General features: G+C 48.5%; 1 protein-coding gene and 1 long non-coding RNA gene across 6 annotated transcripts in view; both read left to right on the top strand.

The window, feature by feature from the left end:
- SLC25A37 (solute carrier family 25 member 37) overlaps positions 1–17170 on the top strand; it is a 47556-nt gene that overhangs the window by 21811 nt on the left and 8575 nt on the right. Inside the window, exon 2 of one of the 5 annotated variants that reach the window (XM_070375537.1) lies at positions 13996–14230. The exons of the other annotated variants lie outside the window; for them this stretch is intronic. The gene's annotated coding sequence lies outside the window, so the exon portion shown is untranslated. The remainder of the gene's footprint in view (positions 1–13995; positions 14231–17170) is intronic. 5 annotated transcript variants of the gene reach the window in all.
- LOC138988881 (uncharacterized) lies at positions 1237–10619 on the top strand. The gene is made up of 3 exons (XR_011465107.1): positions 1237–6184; positions 6566–6685; positions 9851–10619. It is a non-coding gene; the product is annotated as an uncharacterized lncRNA (long non-coding RNA).

Here is a 17170-nt window from a genome sequence, read left to right as displayed (position 1 = left end):
TGGTGGGCTACAGTCCATGGGGTTGCAAAGAATTGGAAATGACTTAGCAACTGAGCACACAAGCACACATCAAATTAAACACTTCCCCTCTCAAGCATTTGTTTTCCAAAGGACTCTTTAGTGGCTTTATAGATTTAGAATGTTAGAAGTCAAAAAGAGACTTAGAGATCATCTAAGACTTAGAGACTCTAAGACTTAAAATCTCTAAGACTTAGAGATCATCTAAGATCAGACTAAGTCTTAGTCTTAGAGATCATCTACGGACTCTATTCACTGGATGTGTGTGCGTGCTAAGTCAACTTTAGTTGTGTCCAGCTCTGTGCGACGCTAAGGACTGTAGCCCACCAGGCTTCTCTGTCCATGGGATTCTCCAGGCAAGAATACTGGCGGGGGGTTGCCATACCTTCCTCCAGGGAATCTTCCTGACCCAGGGATTGAACTCATGTCTCTTCTGTCTCCTGTAATTGACAGGTGGGTTCTTTACCACTAGCACCACCGGGGAAGCCCATTCATTGGACAAGTATTTGCAATTGTAATGGATGGGTGACTAGATAGAGGAAATCTCCCACATCTCGGGTTTACCTGCTGGTGGGAATTCCTGTGGATACCCAGCCAGGAGTTCCTTAGGGACTTGTTGGCAAAGCTGGATGGAAATTGAGGTTTTCTGACTCAGCGCAGGACTCTCTCCTTTCTCTGGAATATCTGTGCCCGGTAGTACCATGTGGGTTTATTTATGCCCAAAATCTGAGGGGCCTGAGAGCCTGCCCCACCTATGGGCAGAGCATAGTGGAGGGAGCAGACACCCTGTGCCCAGTCCTGTAGCTCACTGTGGCCCTGGCTGCCTGTTTCTCTGCAGTTCAGAGGGTTGTGGGTGCTTGAGTGCTGGGGAGGACCTTTACCCTGTGGTGACCCTGCAGGAATGGGTGCCAGTCAGCAGTGTCAGGGAACCTTGGCACTTAAGGGCCTTACCCTTGCCGGGGCCCTGGACTTCAGCACCAGTTAAAGGTCTGAACTGTCCTGGGCTCTTAGTGAACTTTCTGCAGCTCTTTTGTCTTGGGCCCTCTGCACTAGCATAAATTGACACTTGCTTTTCCCTCCCTCCTCTTTGACTCTCCAAGTTTCCTTCCTTATATAATCAGGATTAATGTAAGCAGCAGGTTCCATTCATTTAGAATTGGGGAGCAAAGGAAGGTGAATGTGGAAACGGAGTGGGTGGGAGGGACAGAGACCCTTAGAGGCTATTATGTACAAATCCCCTCACTTTCCTGGGCTTCAGATTCTCTTCTGTTAAGACAGGCAGCAAGAATGTAAGGGCTGCCGGTCACTCCCAACAATGGCTCAGGTCATCTCATCCAAATAGGCAGTGATTTGTGAGGTGTTGCTTCCAACCAGGGTGGATTACGGGGGCACCCTTCTCTAGGAGGTGGTCATCTTTTAAAGGAATTTAAGTTAAAATGACGTCTTCCTAGGAATTTCTATATATCTCCTCCCCACCCCCACCAAATTGGGAATTCCCTGTTGGCTCAGGAAATCTGCCTGCAATGCAGGATACCTGGGTTCAATCCCTGGTTGGGAAGATTCCTTGGAGAAGGGAATGGCTACCCCCTCCAATATTCTTGCCTGGAGAATTCCATGGACAGAGGAGCCTGGCAGGCTACAGTCTATGGTGCAAAGAGTCAGACACAACTGAGCGACTAACACCCCCATCAAAAAGAACCAAAGATGTAAAGCCCCAGCAGCTGGATGCCAGACCCCAGGCAAAGGGCTTTTCATTCATTGTATTTTTTAATCTTCACAGAGACTAGAAGGTGGCTGCTGCGATGAGTGCCATTTCCAGAGAAGGAAACAGGCTGGGAGGGATTGAGTAACTTGCCAAAGGTGCAAAGGTGGGAGGAGGAAGCTGCCGGGCTGGGATGTAGGTCACGTGGGGCTCCAGAGCCTGTTCCTTTGGTCTTTGAGGGTCTGGACTCCATTGGAAACCACAGGGCCACCTCCCCTTTGGCCAGCCTCTTTCTGTCGGAGGGGGTTAGAGTGGGGATTCCATTGCTATTGCTTTATTTCTTTTTAAAAAATATTTATTTATTTATTTTTGGCTGTGCTGGGTCTTCATGGCTACTTGCAGGCTTTCTCTAGTTGCAGTGAGTGGGGGCTACTTTCCGGTTTCGGTGCGCAGGCTTCTCTTGTTGCAGAGTATGGGCTCTAGAGCACAAGCTCAGTAGTAGTGTTGCACAGGCTTAGCTGTTCCATGGCATATGGATTCTTCCCAGAAGGGGGATCAACCTGTGTCCCCTGCGTTGGCAGGCAGATTTCTTGCCACTGGACCACCAGGAAAGCCCCAAGCCCTTTATTTTTATCTGTTTTACCACACAGTGTGGCATGCGGGATCTTAGTTCTGGACCAGGGATCAAACCTGTGCCCCCTGCAGTGGAAGTTCAGAGTCCTAACCACTGGACTTCTAGGAAAGTGTCCTGTCCCTTTATTGTGAGGTTGTAGGAACTGTGGCCTGGAGTCCTCAGTGCTCTGTGGCTGGTAGCTTATTTCTGGGACCCTGGGCTCTGTTTAATTTCTAGCCTATCTGATTCTGTAGTCTTAATGATTCAGTTCAAGCCTGTAATGAACATCCTTTGTGCCAAACAGCCATTTATGAGCAAGCGGGGAAAAATACCCACATCTCCTATCTAGGCAAGATTAAGCTAGTTTGGGTGGTGGTTCTTAATGATATTTCAAAGACATTTGTATTAACACAGGTGATTCCATACTTGCTGGAGCCCTTTTACAAAAACTTTTAGTAATGGTCACATTTACCAAGCATCTCCTCTACTGTGCTACGTGCTTTTTTGTTGTTCAGTTGCTAAGTCGTGTCCGACTCTTTACAGCCCCAAGGACTACAGCACGCCAGGCTTGCCTGTCCTTCACTTCTCCAGGAGTTTGCTCAAACTTACATCCATTGAGTTGATGATGCCATCCAACCATCTCATCCTCTGTTGCTCCCTTCTCCTCCTGCCCTCAATCTTTCCCAGCATCAGGGTCTTTTCCAAAGAGTCAGCTCTTTGCATCAGGTGGCCAAGTATTGGAGCTTCAGCATCAGTCCTTTCAGTGAATACTCAGGGTGGATTTCCTGCTAAGGGATGGCAACCCACTTCTTGCCTGGAGAATCCCAGGGATGGGGGAGCCTAGTGGGCTGCCGTCTATGGGGTCACACAGAGTCGGACACGACTGAAGTGACTTAGCAGCAGCAGCAAGGGACTCTCAAGAGTTTTTTTCTACATCACAATTCGAAAGCATCAATTCTTTGGTGCTCAGCCTTCTTTATGGTTCAACTCTCACATCCGTACATGACTCTTGGAAAAACCACAGCTTTGACTAGACGGACCTTTGTCAGCAAAGTGATGCCCACAAAGTAATGTACTTATTATATTTTCTCATTTGGGCTTCCCAGGTGGAGCTAGTGGTAAAGAATTCGCCTTTGCAGGAGACACAAGAGACACGTGTTTGTTATTCATTCCCAGAAGCATATGAAGTAGAGATTTTATCCCATTAGGCCACTGAATGGCAAAGAATTTTAGTAACTTCGCCAAAGGTGTGCCGTTCAAAAATAGTGCAGTGGTTGAGGATGGGGCCATTACTGTGTCCCCAGATCCTAAGACCGGAGTCTGCATGTTGTCAGGGCTCAGTATGTGATGGGTGACTGAATGGATGAACTTCAGACCCCAGGCACTATCTGATTGGATGAAATTCCTTTGAGATTCCCCGATTGGGATTTTTATAGCAAAATAATAGTTGAAGGAGGGTCAGGTGGGCAGGATCTGGGAGTTGGAGAGCTGTCCTGTCCTGGGGCAGTGGTGACCACCTCTTGTAGCTTAGGCAAGTCACACAACTTTTCCCGCATCAGCCAGGCAGCGTTGTGTGAGCTGGAACTCTGAAATCAGGTGGAAGCCCAGAGGAAATCCACTCCCCACCCCTGTCATGCAGAACAGGTGATGGCTGAGCTTTGGGGGCTGAAGTAGGGAGTGGGACTGTCTGGACTCTGCTTCTTCCACACACAGTCAATGTGCTGGTGCTCTGAGTGTGGGGGAGGGGCGTGATCATGTGCTCCCAGGTCACTTCCATGGGGACACTTGTATTAAACTTCTTCTTCAGTGTGCAGTGGTGGCTTAGCAAATTTGCCCAGATGCCAGGAAGACAGAACACTTGGGAGAACGAGGTGTTTTTCCAGCTCTGCCTCTGATGTCTTGTCCTCACTTGTGGGTGGGGTGTTTTTAAGCCAATGATATAGACAAGGCCACTGAGTCCAGGGAGGCTTCTGGGAGGCCAAGTGAGTGAAATTCTTCCTTGCAAGCAGCCTGGTCACTGGAGCATTTTGTCTCGCGTGTTTTTGAATTTTGACTGAGTGCCGAACGTTCATTGTCAGTCAGGATGTCTTTCCAGGCCACAGCCTGAATGGACAGGTGATTCAGGGTCTTTTCCAGGAGAAAGGTGAGTTCATGTTGAACTAGCTGCTAGTACCCAGTTCTGTGTGAGCCTAGTGGTGAGGCTGATGGCCAGAGTTGGAGAACAATGATGCTGTGTGACCTCCAAGGGACTAGGTTCTGACGGCCCGTAAGTACCGCCTGGATAGAGACCTCCACCCCTCAACCCTCTGCCCCTGGCCCTTCCTGGACTTCAGCATCAAGGATTTAGGTGTCTTTGAGGCATCAAGGCTACTCGATCTTTAAAAGGTTGTGTACTTGAGCTGGTGTACATGTGACTTAGCACAGTTGTAGAAGTGGGGTGGCATCCCTGGTGGCTTAGACGGTAAAGAATCTACATGCTGTGTGGGAGACCTAGGTTCGATCCCTGGGTTGGGAAGATCCCCTGGAGGAGGGCATAGCAACCCACTCCAGTATTCTTGTCTGGAGAATCCCCATGGACAGAGGAGCCTGGTGGGCTACAGTCCTTGGGGTCACAAAGAGTCAGACACTACCGAGCAACTAAGCACAGCACAGCACAGAATCAGGGCACATCAGAGATGAGGGAGAAGTTGCAGGTCCTAAGTGACCTTTCCAGTCCACATTTTCACGAGGTGGGGGTCGTGTAGCCTGGTGGTTAAGGGCATGGTATGGAGCCAGTCTATCTGACTTCCAGCCCTTTCTGTACTCTGTGACCTTGGGGCCAATCGCTTATCCTACTGTGCCTCAGTTTCTTTGTCTGTAAAGTGGGTAGAGTTAGCTGGTGATGTGACTGCTTAATTATTATAATTATTTATGTGTAGAGGCATTGGCGGAGAAGACAATGGCACCCCGCTCCAGTACTCTTGCCTAGAAAATCCCATGAACAGAGGAGCCTGGTGGGCTGCGGTGCAGTCCATGGGGTCACTAAGAGTCGGACACGACTGAGCGACTTCACTTTCACTTTCATGCATTGGAGAAGCAAATGGCAACCCACTCCAGTGTTCTTGCCTGGAGAATCCCAGGGACCGGGGAGCCTGGTGGGCTGCCCTGTATGGGGTCGCACAGAGTCGGACACGACTGAAGCGACTTAGCAGCAGCAGCAGAGGCATTGGGGCTCAGAGAAGTAAGGCCGTTTGCCTAAGGCCACACAGCCCTTCAGGGCTTCCCTGGTGGCTCAGTGGTAAAGAATCCACCTGCCAATGCAGGAGACATGAGTTCGATCCTTGGGTAGGGAAGATCCTCTGCAGAAGGAAATGGCAACCCACTGTAGTATTCTTGCCTGGAAAATCCCAGAAACAAAGGAGCCTGGCGGGCTACAGTCCATGAGGTCCCAAAGAGTCGGAAACGACTGGGCAACTAAACAGCAACAGCACAGTCCTTCCTGCTGCATATGGGGCTTGAACACAGGAACCCAGCCCTGGCTTGTCTTACTAGAGCCAGGCGAGGTGGGTCGCAGTGACCAGTGGTCCAGCCTTTCCCTGTACCTAGTGCCCCCTGCAACCCCCTCTCTGTTTCCCAGTGAGATCTCCAGTCCCACCCATGAAATTCCAACCCTGTTACCTGTAATCTTGGGAATTTGGCTGCCTCTAGAGCAGAGGTAATTTAATCCTTTGGGCGGGGCACCAACTAGGTGCTCCCAGCATGTCCTAGGTACACTGGATCTGAGTCAGGTACAGATTATTCTATCCCTCCCTTCTGCTATAGAATTTTCTTGAGAAAGGGAAGAAGAAGCAGGTTTGGCTCCCAAGATAAAGGTATGTGGGAATGGCATCCTTGGAGCCACAGGCGGGCGAGGTTGTGCTGTGAGCTGCTGCCGGGGAAGGAGACTTCCATGGCTGTGCTGTTACAGTGGCCTTGCAGCCTGTAACGGGACGCGGGACCCGGTGGAGAGGGCTTCTGTTGCCTGGTGCCTTCTCCCAGATGTGGCTTCTGTGCGACTCTTGTGTCAAGTGAGGGACGTAACCATGGAAAACACTTGACTGGAAAGTAAATTCCAAACACCTTAGCAAGCTCTTCAGGCAGGGCCTCCCCTAGTCCAGCCCCGACCTGCCTTTTCTCCCAGCCAGCAAATGTGTTGTTGTTGTTGTTTAGCTGCTAACTCTTGTCTTACTCTTTTTCGACTCCATGGACTGCAGCCCGCCAGGTTCCTGTGTCCATGGAGCTCTCCAGGCAAGAATACTGGAGTGGGCTGCCATTTCCTTCTCCAGGGGATCTTCTTGGACCACGGATGGAACCCGAGTCTTCTGCATTGGCAGGTGGATTCTTTACTGCTGAGTCACCCAGGAAGCCCCAGCAAACGTGTATTCATCCATCATCTAGGGTTCAGCCACTCTCCTGAGTTCAGGATCCTTCTCCATCCACATCTTACTGCTGCATCCCCTGACGCATGCCCTCTGGCCAGGCCCGCCTCCATTTCCCAGACCCACTAGCCCATTCACAGCTCCCTCAGTTAGAATATTCTCTTTCTCTGCTCTGTTTACATTTTGTTCTTTTCAGTCAAAGTGACACCTACGGCTAAGTCAAAAAATCAAATAGTGTGAAAGAGATTACAATGACAGCTCCATTTCTTGCCAGTGTGAATACCATCCTTTTTTCCAGGTGTAGCTCAACTAACCCCTCTTCGGCCACCCTTTCTGGGTCGAAGGTGCTCTGGGGTTTGTGGCCTGTTACCAAGAGAAGTAGTGTTTGGTGCTGTGGCTTTTTCACTGGGAGGCCAAGGAGGAACTTGGTTTGGGTTGTCTTGGTGGAATTTGTGTATTTCTACCAAATACATCAGGGAAGCTCTTCAGTTAGTCCTGTTTTGTTTTGTTTTATTTGAAGTATAGTTGACTTACAACATTGTGTTAGTTTACTATGCAATTTACAATGTTGTGTTAGTTTCAGGTGTACAGCAATATATATATATTTTCAGATTTGTTTCCATTATAGGTTATTATAAGATATTATTCCCTGTGTTATACAGTAGGTCTTTGTTGTTTATCTACTTTATATATAGTAGTGTGTATCTGTTAATCCCAGACTCCTGATTTATCCCTCTCCTCCACTTTCCCCTTTGGGAACCATAATTTGTTTTCTATGTCTGTGAGTCTGTTTCTGTTTTATAAGTCAATTCATCCGTATTATTTTTTAAGTTCCACATGTTAGTGGTATCATCACTTAATCCTTTTGTCTCTATAAATACCAGCACCTCTTAAATACACTTCTAGTGGGCCTGAAACTTGCAGGATTGTGTTCTGACGATGTGTGTGAATGACAGATGACCGGGGTCCTTTGCAGTCCAGGCCCTGAGCTGTAGAGGCAGCAGATAATCAGGAGCATATGAGGCTGGTTGGTCTGATGAAAAGAGCGAGTGTGCCCTTGGTGAACATTGGGCCCCATGGGAAATAAGTGAAAAGGCAGCTTGGGCCTGAGGGTTTCCTCCCCTGTGTGTGAACCCACCCTTCCCCCACATTGGGGCCGCCTGAAACTCTGGGAGGTCTGGGCCTTCCCATAGGCGAGGCATGGACAGTGATGCCTGATTTAGCCGGAAACGTGTTCCCACCCCCTCTCACCTCATTTTCTGTTCACCTTTTCTCCCTGGTTTTCCAGTGAGCTGACCCTTTGGCTGCTCCCATGTTGTTGTTGTTCATTTGTTAAGTTGTGTCCTACTCTTTGTGACCCCATGGACTGCAACTTGCCAGGCTCCTCCGTCCTTCACTATCTCCCGGAGTTTGCTCAAACTCATGTCCATTGAGTCGGTGATGCCATCCAACCATCTCATCATCCAACCATCTCTTTGCCGCACCTTTCTCCTTTATTCCCAGCATCAGGGACTTTTCCTGATGAGTTGGCTCTTTGCATCAGGTGGCCAAGGTATTGGAGCTTCAGCTTCAGTGTCAGTCCTTCTCTGAATAATGAATATTCAGGGTTGATTTCCTTTAGGATTGACTTGTTTAATCTCCTTGCTGTCCACGGGACTCTCATGAGTCTTCTTCAGCATCACAATTTCAAAGCATCAGTTCTTCTTTGCTCAGATTTCCTTATGGTCCAACTCTCACATTCGAACATGAATACTAGAAAATCCATAGCTTTGACTGTCTGGACTTTCGTCAGCAAAATGATGTCTCCCATGTAGGGGTTCTCAACAGAGGCTTTCAGAATGCAAATGCCTGGACCTCCCCACATACCAACCCCCACATGCTTCTGATATATATTCTCCCAACAGCCCCCTGTTTTTTGCAGGGTGTGGGAAGCAAGGAAGGGCTGCTTTAGAGGAGTCATTTTTCTCTTTCTGGTTCCTAAGTTTTCCTTTTGTTTAAAAAATAACATAAAGTATATTCTCCTACGTATCCACTTTTGCCAACTTGAGAGACATAAAAAGACACCATTTGGAATTTTGAACTTGGAAATATAACCCGGGTTCAATCCCTCAGTTGGAAAGATTCTGCTAGGAGGGCATGGCAACCCTCTCCAGTGTTCTTCCCTGGAGAATCCCATGGACAGAGGAGCCTGGCGGACTTCAGTCCATAGGGTCCCAAAGAGTGGGACACGACTGAAGTGACTTAGCACACAGGCACGCACCTCAGATCATCAGGCATTAAGCCCTGGAGTTTGGGAACCCTGGTCTTACAGGATTTTCTATGTTGCTCCGATCCTGGTTCATGTGTGGGGAGTGATGCTGGCGATATCCTTAACGCCTGAGTTTTTATGATTTCTGCACATGTTTTCAAAGGGCCAGGGCGTGACTGTAGGAAGTATCACCAGGATTCCATCCCCTGTAATGAATATAATAAGGCCACAGGTTCCGTCCGAGTCAGGACGCCGCTGTTTTGAACTCAAGTGCTGAAAGTTTTACTGTGCGTTAGTTCCCTTGATGTGGTTTGGGTTTCTTCATCTGCTGTACATGTCTCCTAAGGATTCTGGAAGGCGAGATAGGGCTTTCCAAGCCCTCGATGAGGTCTGTGGCTTTGCTCCGGAAGACAATCCTTTCCCCACAAAAAAGAAAAGCTAAAAAAAATGTAGAAAGTGCCCCAAAGAAGCCTTTCCCTCCTGGCCTGCGTGGGAACCGGCTCTTGGCTGCAGTCTGTGGCCCAGGCAGCTGTGCAAGGGGGCTGGGGCGTCCACAGCAGATAGATCCCACACACGGTGCCGTGGATGGACTGTGGGTAAAAATGGGCTGCAGGGGGAGGCCTTGCACCATGGGTGGGTGGCTGAAGGGCTTAGAAAACAGGGAGAGGGCTGGGGGCGGGTCCCGAAGTCCAGCTTTGTGGTTTGTTGATGATGTCAATGCTACTTGGAAACATTTGGCAGATGGGAGGGAATTAAACTCACCAACTTGATTTCTAATGCTGAAACAGCCACTGGGCGGCAGATGCTAACATTGTTTGGCATTTTCCTAGCACTTCCTGGGTGCTTAAACCTTCTATCCTTTTTCCCGGAAGGCATCTGGAGCAGAGATTCCTGAGTGACCTTCTGGAGTGCAGCCCTCGTTCCTTTATGGGAGCAGTGCCCACTCATCATGTTTGTTCGTTCACACCATGAACTCGGAGCCCTGTGCACACCCCTCCCTGCCTGCCTCCCTATCACGCCTGCTTCCGAGGAGGAGCATGGCAACTGCATTTGAACGGATGGATGGATAGGATTTCCCATTATCTTTTTCTGGTCCCGGAAGTGCCGCATGTTAGGGGAAGTTTTCTTATTACTTGGTTTTTATTTTTGAGGGATTCAGAAAGAAAGGTTGGGAATCCCCAGCTGTGTCCAGGTCAGGTGGACAACAAGGGCTCAGAGATGCCATGGGAGCTGGGGCCAGGCTGGGCTGTCTTTTGTGGGATATGCTGGGAGGTCCGAGGGCTCCCTCCCGGGCCCAACGTGTCCTCTTCTTTTCTGGGGGACACAGACCTGTGACTCTTGGGCAAGTCCCTCTCCCATTCTAGGCCACAGTCTCCCAGCAGAAAAAGTAGGTGCTGAGCCAGCTCTGCTTTCCACCCAGCACTTGAAGCCCATGTTATACGATCCTTGGAGCTCACCTGGGACAGAAGACACATTTTCCACTCCCTCCCTGCCCTCTCTATAAGCCAACAGGCCTGCAAGGAGGGTTTCTCCTGTTCTGTCTTCTTGAGGGAGAATTTGAGGAAGGGGCTTGTCCCCTCCATTGCAGTCTTGCTGGCCATGATGGAGCCCGTTCAATAAATACAGTATTTATATCACTGATGTGAGTCTTCCTGTAGAATTGATGTTCTAGTCCTTGGGACTGTGGGGGATGGGGGCAGTGGGTGGGGCCAGGTGGGGAGGGGTACTTGCTTAGATCAGATGCACTGAATGGCAAAACCAGTCTCCTAATCTTGGGTGCATGCTGAGTCACATCCAACTCTTTGGGACCCTATGGGCTGTAGCCCACCAGGCTCCTCTGTCCTTGGGATTCTCCAGGCAAGAATACTGAAGGGGGTTGCTATGCTCTTCTCCAAGGGATCTTCCCAACCCAGGGATTGAACCTGTGTCTCCTGCATCTCCTGCACTGCAGGTGGATTCTTTTGAATCTGCCCTTTTGAGAGCAAAAGCAGTATGCAGATTGACATGGAGTAAAGCTCCCTCCCAAACAGCACAGGGCTCTTCCTGCTCATTTGTCCCCCATCCCCCTTCTCAGGTCTGGTCTTCCAGGCTGTTCCCTGCTGCCTATTCTCTGCAGGGGCTCCCCAGGGGATCCTGCTAACCCCTTGAGTGATCTCTGCACTTCCTGCTTCCAGGGTGTGTGCCCTTGGCCACAGCTGTGTTTTCTCAAGCGTATTCTGCAAGGTGTAACCCCTCATTCAGAGAGAAGAGGCTTCCATGGCCAAAGACAGATGTTGAAGTGCCTTGAAACAAAGCTCCACAGTCGACTTTCCTGCAAAACTTTCCAGAGTCCTGGACGCACTAATGTACATTATGAATTTCCAAGAGAGGAGAATTAAAATGCAATGAATGGGTGTTTATGATATGGAAATAAGAGAGCTGGACAGCTAGGCAGGAATTGAAACCCCAGGATGGGAATGGCAGTTGGTGAAATTCTGTTTTTTTTTTTTTTTTTTAATTCTAATTTCTGCCCTCTCTCTCTGCCTCTTCATTCATTCATTTTATTTTTCCTTCTAGTCACCCTTACACCCTGCCTTTTTAAAAGATTGTGGTAAAATATACATAACATCAACTGTACCATCTTACCCATTTTAAGTGTCCTATACAGTGGCGTTAAGTGCGTTTATATTGTTGTGCTCCCATCACCACTATTCATCCACAGAACTCTATATCTTGCAAAACCCCAAATCCTACCTTTTACACAATAACTCCCCACATCCGCTCCCCTACCTCAACTCCTGACAGATCATCATTCTGCTGTCTGTCTGTATGAATTAGAGGTCTCTAGGACCTCAATCACCTCAGATATGCAGATGACACCACACTTATGGCAGAAAGTGAAGAGGAACTAAAAAGCCTCTTGATGAAAGTGAAAGAGGAGAGTGAAAAAGTTGGCTTAAAGCTCAACATTCAGAAAACTAAGATCATGGCATCTGGTCCCATCACTTCATGGCAGATAGATGGGGAAACAGTGTCAGACTTTATTTTTTGGGGGCTCCAAAATCACTGCAGATGGTGACTGCAGCCGTGAAATTAAAAGACGCTTACTCCTTGGAAGGAAAGTTATGACCAACCTAGACAGCATATTAAAAAGCAGAGACATTACTTTACCAACAAAGGTCCGTCTAGTCAAGGCTATGGTTTTTCCAGTGGTCATGTATGGATGCGAGAGTTGGACTGTGAAGAAAGCTGAGCACCGAAGAATTGATGCTTTTGAACTGTGGTGTTGGAGAAGACTCTTGAGAGTCCCTTGGACTGGAAGGAGATCCAACCAGTCCATTCTGAAGGAGATCAGTCCTTGGGTGTTCATTGGAAGGACTGATGCTGAGGCCGAAACTCCAATACTTTGGCCACCTCATATGAAGAGTTGACTCATTGGAAAAGACCCTGATGCTGGGAGGGATTGGGGGCAGGAAGAGAAGGGGATGACATGGGATGAGATGGCCTGGATGGCATCACCGACTCGATGGACATGGGTTTGGGTGAACTCCGGGAGTTGGTGATGGACAGGGAGGCCTGGCGTGCTGCGATTCATGGGGTTTCAAAGAGTCAGACACGACTGAGCGACTGAACTGAACTGAACTGAGGACCTCATATAAGTGGAATCATACACTCTTTGTCTTTCTGTGACTGGTTTATTTCTCTTAGCATCGTGTCCTCAGAGTTCACCCGTGTTGTAGCATGTGTCAGGTTTTCCAGGTGATGCCAGTGGTGAAAACTCTGCCTGCCAGTGCAGGAGACACTAGAGACATAGGTTTGATCCCTGGATTGGGAAGATGCCCTGGAGGAGGGCATGGCAACCCACTCCAACATTCTTGCCTGGAGAATCCCAAGGACAGAGGAGCCTGGCGGGCTATAGTCCGTGGGGTTGCAGAGAGTCGGATGGACACGACAGATTGAGCATGGTAGCACATGTCACAATTTCCTCCTTTTTTAAGATGAATAAAATTCCACTGTGTGGGTGGAATTCTGTTTATCCATTCTGTTTATCACATTCTGTTTATCCATTCATCCATTGATGGACACTTGGGTGGTTCCCTCTCACTCCTAACTTTTTCTCCTTCTCTGGCCGACAGGTAGATAGAAAATGCCGTGCTCTCATTTGTACATTTTATAGGCAGAGTCACAGAAAAAGAAAAAAAAAAAAGGCTACATTGATTATCTCCTCTCTGGCTTCAGTCCTTGCTGCCTCACTTTGCTCTGCCCACCTTGAGCTTCTCTCAGTCTGTCTTCTGAGACTGCTTTCCTGATCTTGTATAAATGGTCATTCTTCCCTTATCTGGTACTTTGCCCATCTATTTCCTCACTGTCTCCTGGTGCCTGACACCGAGTGGGTGCCCCCTGCAGGCAGATTGGAGAAGTGACGGTGCTTCAGAACTTAAGAGGCACTGGATTCAAGCCTGGCTGTGGGGGTTGACATGGGCTGAGAGGGGGCTTCCCTGGGTCCTCAGTGCTCATGGGCCACTTGCTTCTGTTCTGGGTATAGCTTATTGAATGTGGCCTCTCCTTGAGTAGTCCAACACCTGAGGACAGAGAAGTCCAATGAGTGTGCAGACACCCAGCTGGCCTTTTATAGGAGGATGGTTGAACCCACCTGCCAATGCAGGAGATGCTATTTCGATCCATGGTCAGAAAGATTCCCTGGAGAAGGAAATGGCAACCTACTCCAGTATTCTTGCCTGGGAAATCACATGGACAGAGCCTGGTGGACTATAGTCCACGGGGTTCCAAAGAGTCAGACACGACTAAGTGACTAAACACACAGACACACACACACACACGTGTGTGTGTGTGTGTGTATGAAACCTGAGTCACCTTGTTGGACACCTGAAACTAACCTCACATTGTAAATCAACTACACTTCAATTAAAAAAGTTTTGAGTCAATTCATGTTGGGGTGATGCCCAGATATTTCTAGACATTTCCCAGGTGATTTTGATAATTAGCCCCTGTTCTGATCCTCCCCTTTATTTCCCAGTTGAAGACTCTGGGGACCAGAGAGACAGATGCCACAGCCAAGGCCACTGCCTTGGACCAGGATGCCTTCTCTCGGCTCCTCACTGCGGTGCTCTGTGTTCTCTCTCACGGCCACACCCTTGCTTGCCAGGGTCTGCTGGAACTGAGAAAGGCCATCCTCCGTACACTGGCCTTGCCACCCAGGCTAGAAATCGTGAGGGAGGAGGCTTGGGCCGCTGCTGCAGACCTTCGCCAAGGTGGGTCGCTCCTCTGGGAGTGGGCATGGCAGGAGCCACTTCTTATTGACAGGCTCCAGCTAAGTCCCCAGGGACAGCCTGCTTCTGCTCCCTTGTGGTTCAGAGGCTCACACTCTGGGCTTGAGAAATGCAGCCAAAGAGGATTTTTCATTAATGAGGAAAGCTCTACATATAAAGGGTGATGGAAGGGACAGGTAATTCCGGGAAAGTGTGCTTGTATTTAGGGGCTGTAAGAGACACAGAACTGCTTTACCCTCCTTGGTATCTGAAGTTGCTGGTGTGTTTGTTTGCTTATCTGTACATTTAACAAATATTTATTGCCCCCCTACCCCCACAGGTGGTGCTAGTGGTAAAGAACCAACCTGCTAATGCAGGTGATAGGGGTTTGATCCCTAGTTTGGGCAGATCCCCTGGAGAAGGAAACGGCAACCCACTCCAATATTCTTACCTGGAGAATCCCACGGACAGAGCAGCCTGGTAGGCTACAGTCCATGGGGTCACAGAGAGTCAGACACAACTTAGTGACTAAACTATATATTAGTTTATATAGTGACAACAACTATATATATATATATATATAAAACTGAAATGACTTAGCACGCATGCACCCCGTGATTAGACACTATAATAGGCGTTAGAGTGTGCTGTGACTCAGACACAACCCCGCCTCCATGGAACTTTCTGGAACTCAGTGGAATGTTCTGGAAGTCTGTGTTCAAGAACCATATTACTTAGCCTCTTGAACGAATCCCTTATTGTCATTAACCAGAAGGATAGGAATAGACATTTAATTTTCTCAGCCATTCTCTAGAAAGAGGAAGCTGAGGCTTAGAGAGGTTAACTGTCTTGTCCAGGGTCACACCATAAGTGATAAGATCAGTTCTGTCTGATAGCAGGGCTTGCCTTCTGGGCCACCTGGTTGTACCACCTCCTGCCTCAGGCTCCTGGTTTTTATCAAAGCAGTGATCAGAAAAGGCCATGGGAAGTAGGAAGCTTCATTTGCTGTAAAACTTGAGAAATTTCAAATATCCTTTAGAACTGAATGCTAGAGAATCTGCCGTCCCTGAAGCACCGTATCTTCCTCTTCCAAGGACGGCACTTTGCATCTCACGTACATTATTGGCTCCCGCCTGCAGTCACTTTAGAGCAAAGCCTGGGTTTTGAGTCAGCTACCGCCTTGGTTGGCACACTCTCCCACTTCTTTGTTTATAGTGTGTCCGCCATTATTGCATACATGTGTGTGTAAGCTCAGTCGTGTCTGACTCTTTGCGACCCCATGGACTGTAGCCCATCAGGCTCCTCTGTCCATGACATTTCTCAGGCAAGAGTACTGGAGTGGGTTGCTATTTCCGTCTCCAGGGGATCTTTGCAACTCAGGGATTGAACTTGGGTCTCCTGCATTGGCAGGCAGATTCTTTACCAACTGCACCACCTGGGAAGCCTTTTGAAATGCGTTGGAATAAAAACTCAGTTAAAAAGATACAGAGACGCTGACCCCGTCCAGTCTACCCTGGGGAATGTGGGGCCCAAGTTCTGGTGGCTTCTTCTGATTAGTTCAGGGGCATTTTCACTAGTCTGTGGTAGAAAAAAAGGAGAGGGAACTAGTATTTATTAAAACTAAATTCAACTTAAAGACCAATTTGGTAATCAGAAGTAGTCTTGACTTTTTTTTTTTTTTTTTTGAAGCATTAAAATTGTCTTGGGATTTTCCTAGCAGTCCAGTGGTTACAACTTTGCACTTACACTGGAGGGGGCAAGGGTTCAATCCCTGGTCAGGGAACTAAGATCCCTCAGGCCATGCAGCATAGCCAGAATAAAAAGAGTTCTCTCTTTTGGGAAATGATTATAAAACAGGGCAGTGGTGCCTGTAGCTTATATTGCTATTATGTTTATGTCCTTTCTTGGCAAAATGAAAATTTGCCTATGGTGTGCCCATTTTCTTTGTGGTTTTACTAGCTGGCAAAGTCCTGTCGGAAAATGACCACCAGTTTGGTTTTCACATTGTTCCTCTGAGCCCCGGGGTTCCTGGGGTGGGGGGGTTGATTTCGGCTTGGGGAGTGAGAGGAGGGCGCAAAGCGTTTTGTCTAATTTACAGTCAGAGGCTCTTCTGTTTTATAGATTAGTTTCTGTATGATTTTGTCTGGAGGTTGAAGGGTATTCCTACCAAAGTTTGGAGATGCTCTAGTCTAGACTGTGCATGTGTTTGGGGGAGAGGAGCAGGGGAGAGAATGCTGCTTTTGCAGGACTGAGCCGGTGATCTTTGTCCATAAATATTTCTTACCTGCTGTACTGGTCAGGGCTCTTCAGAGAAACAGAGCCAATGGGTTATATGTGTGTGTGTGTGTGTGTGTGTGTGTGCATGCATGTGTGTGTGAGAGAGAGTTGGTTCACATGATTGTGGAGACTGGCAAGTACAAAATCAGTGGAACAGGCCAGCTGGGGACTCAGGGATGTGTTGATGTTATAACCAAAGATTAGAAGCAAAATTCTTTCTTCCTGGGGGACATCAGGGTTTGGTCATTTTACCCTCTTCAGGCCTTCACCTGATTGAGCGAGGCCCACCCATGCAGTGGCAGGTAATCTGCTTTATTCAGAGTCTGCTACTGCTAAGTCACGTCAGTCGTGTCTGACTCTGTGCGACCCCATAGACGGCAGCCCACCAGGCTTCCCTGTCCCTGGGATTCTCCAGGCAGGAACACTGGAGTGGGTTGCCATTTCCTTCTCCAGTGCATGAAAGTGAGAAGTGAAAGTGAAGTTGCTCAGTTGTGTCTGACTCTTAGCCATCCCATGGACTGCAGCCTACCAGGCTCCTCCGTCCATGGGATTCTCCAGGCAGGAACACTGGAGTGGGTCACCAGTGCCTTCTCCGTATTCAGAGTCTACTGACTTCAAATGTTAATCTCATCTATAAAGTGATACTAATCTCATCTATTAAGGTGA

This window comes from Bos mutus, chromosome 8 (genome assembly GCF_027580195.1).
Source record: "Bos mutus isolate GX-2022 chromosome 8, NWIPB_WYAK_1.1, whole genome shotgun sequence".
NCBI lineage: Eukaryota > Metazoa > Chordata > Mammalia > Artiodactyla > Bovidae > Bos > Bos mutus.
This window is presented reverse-complemented; position numbering and strand designations above follow the sequence as displayed.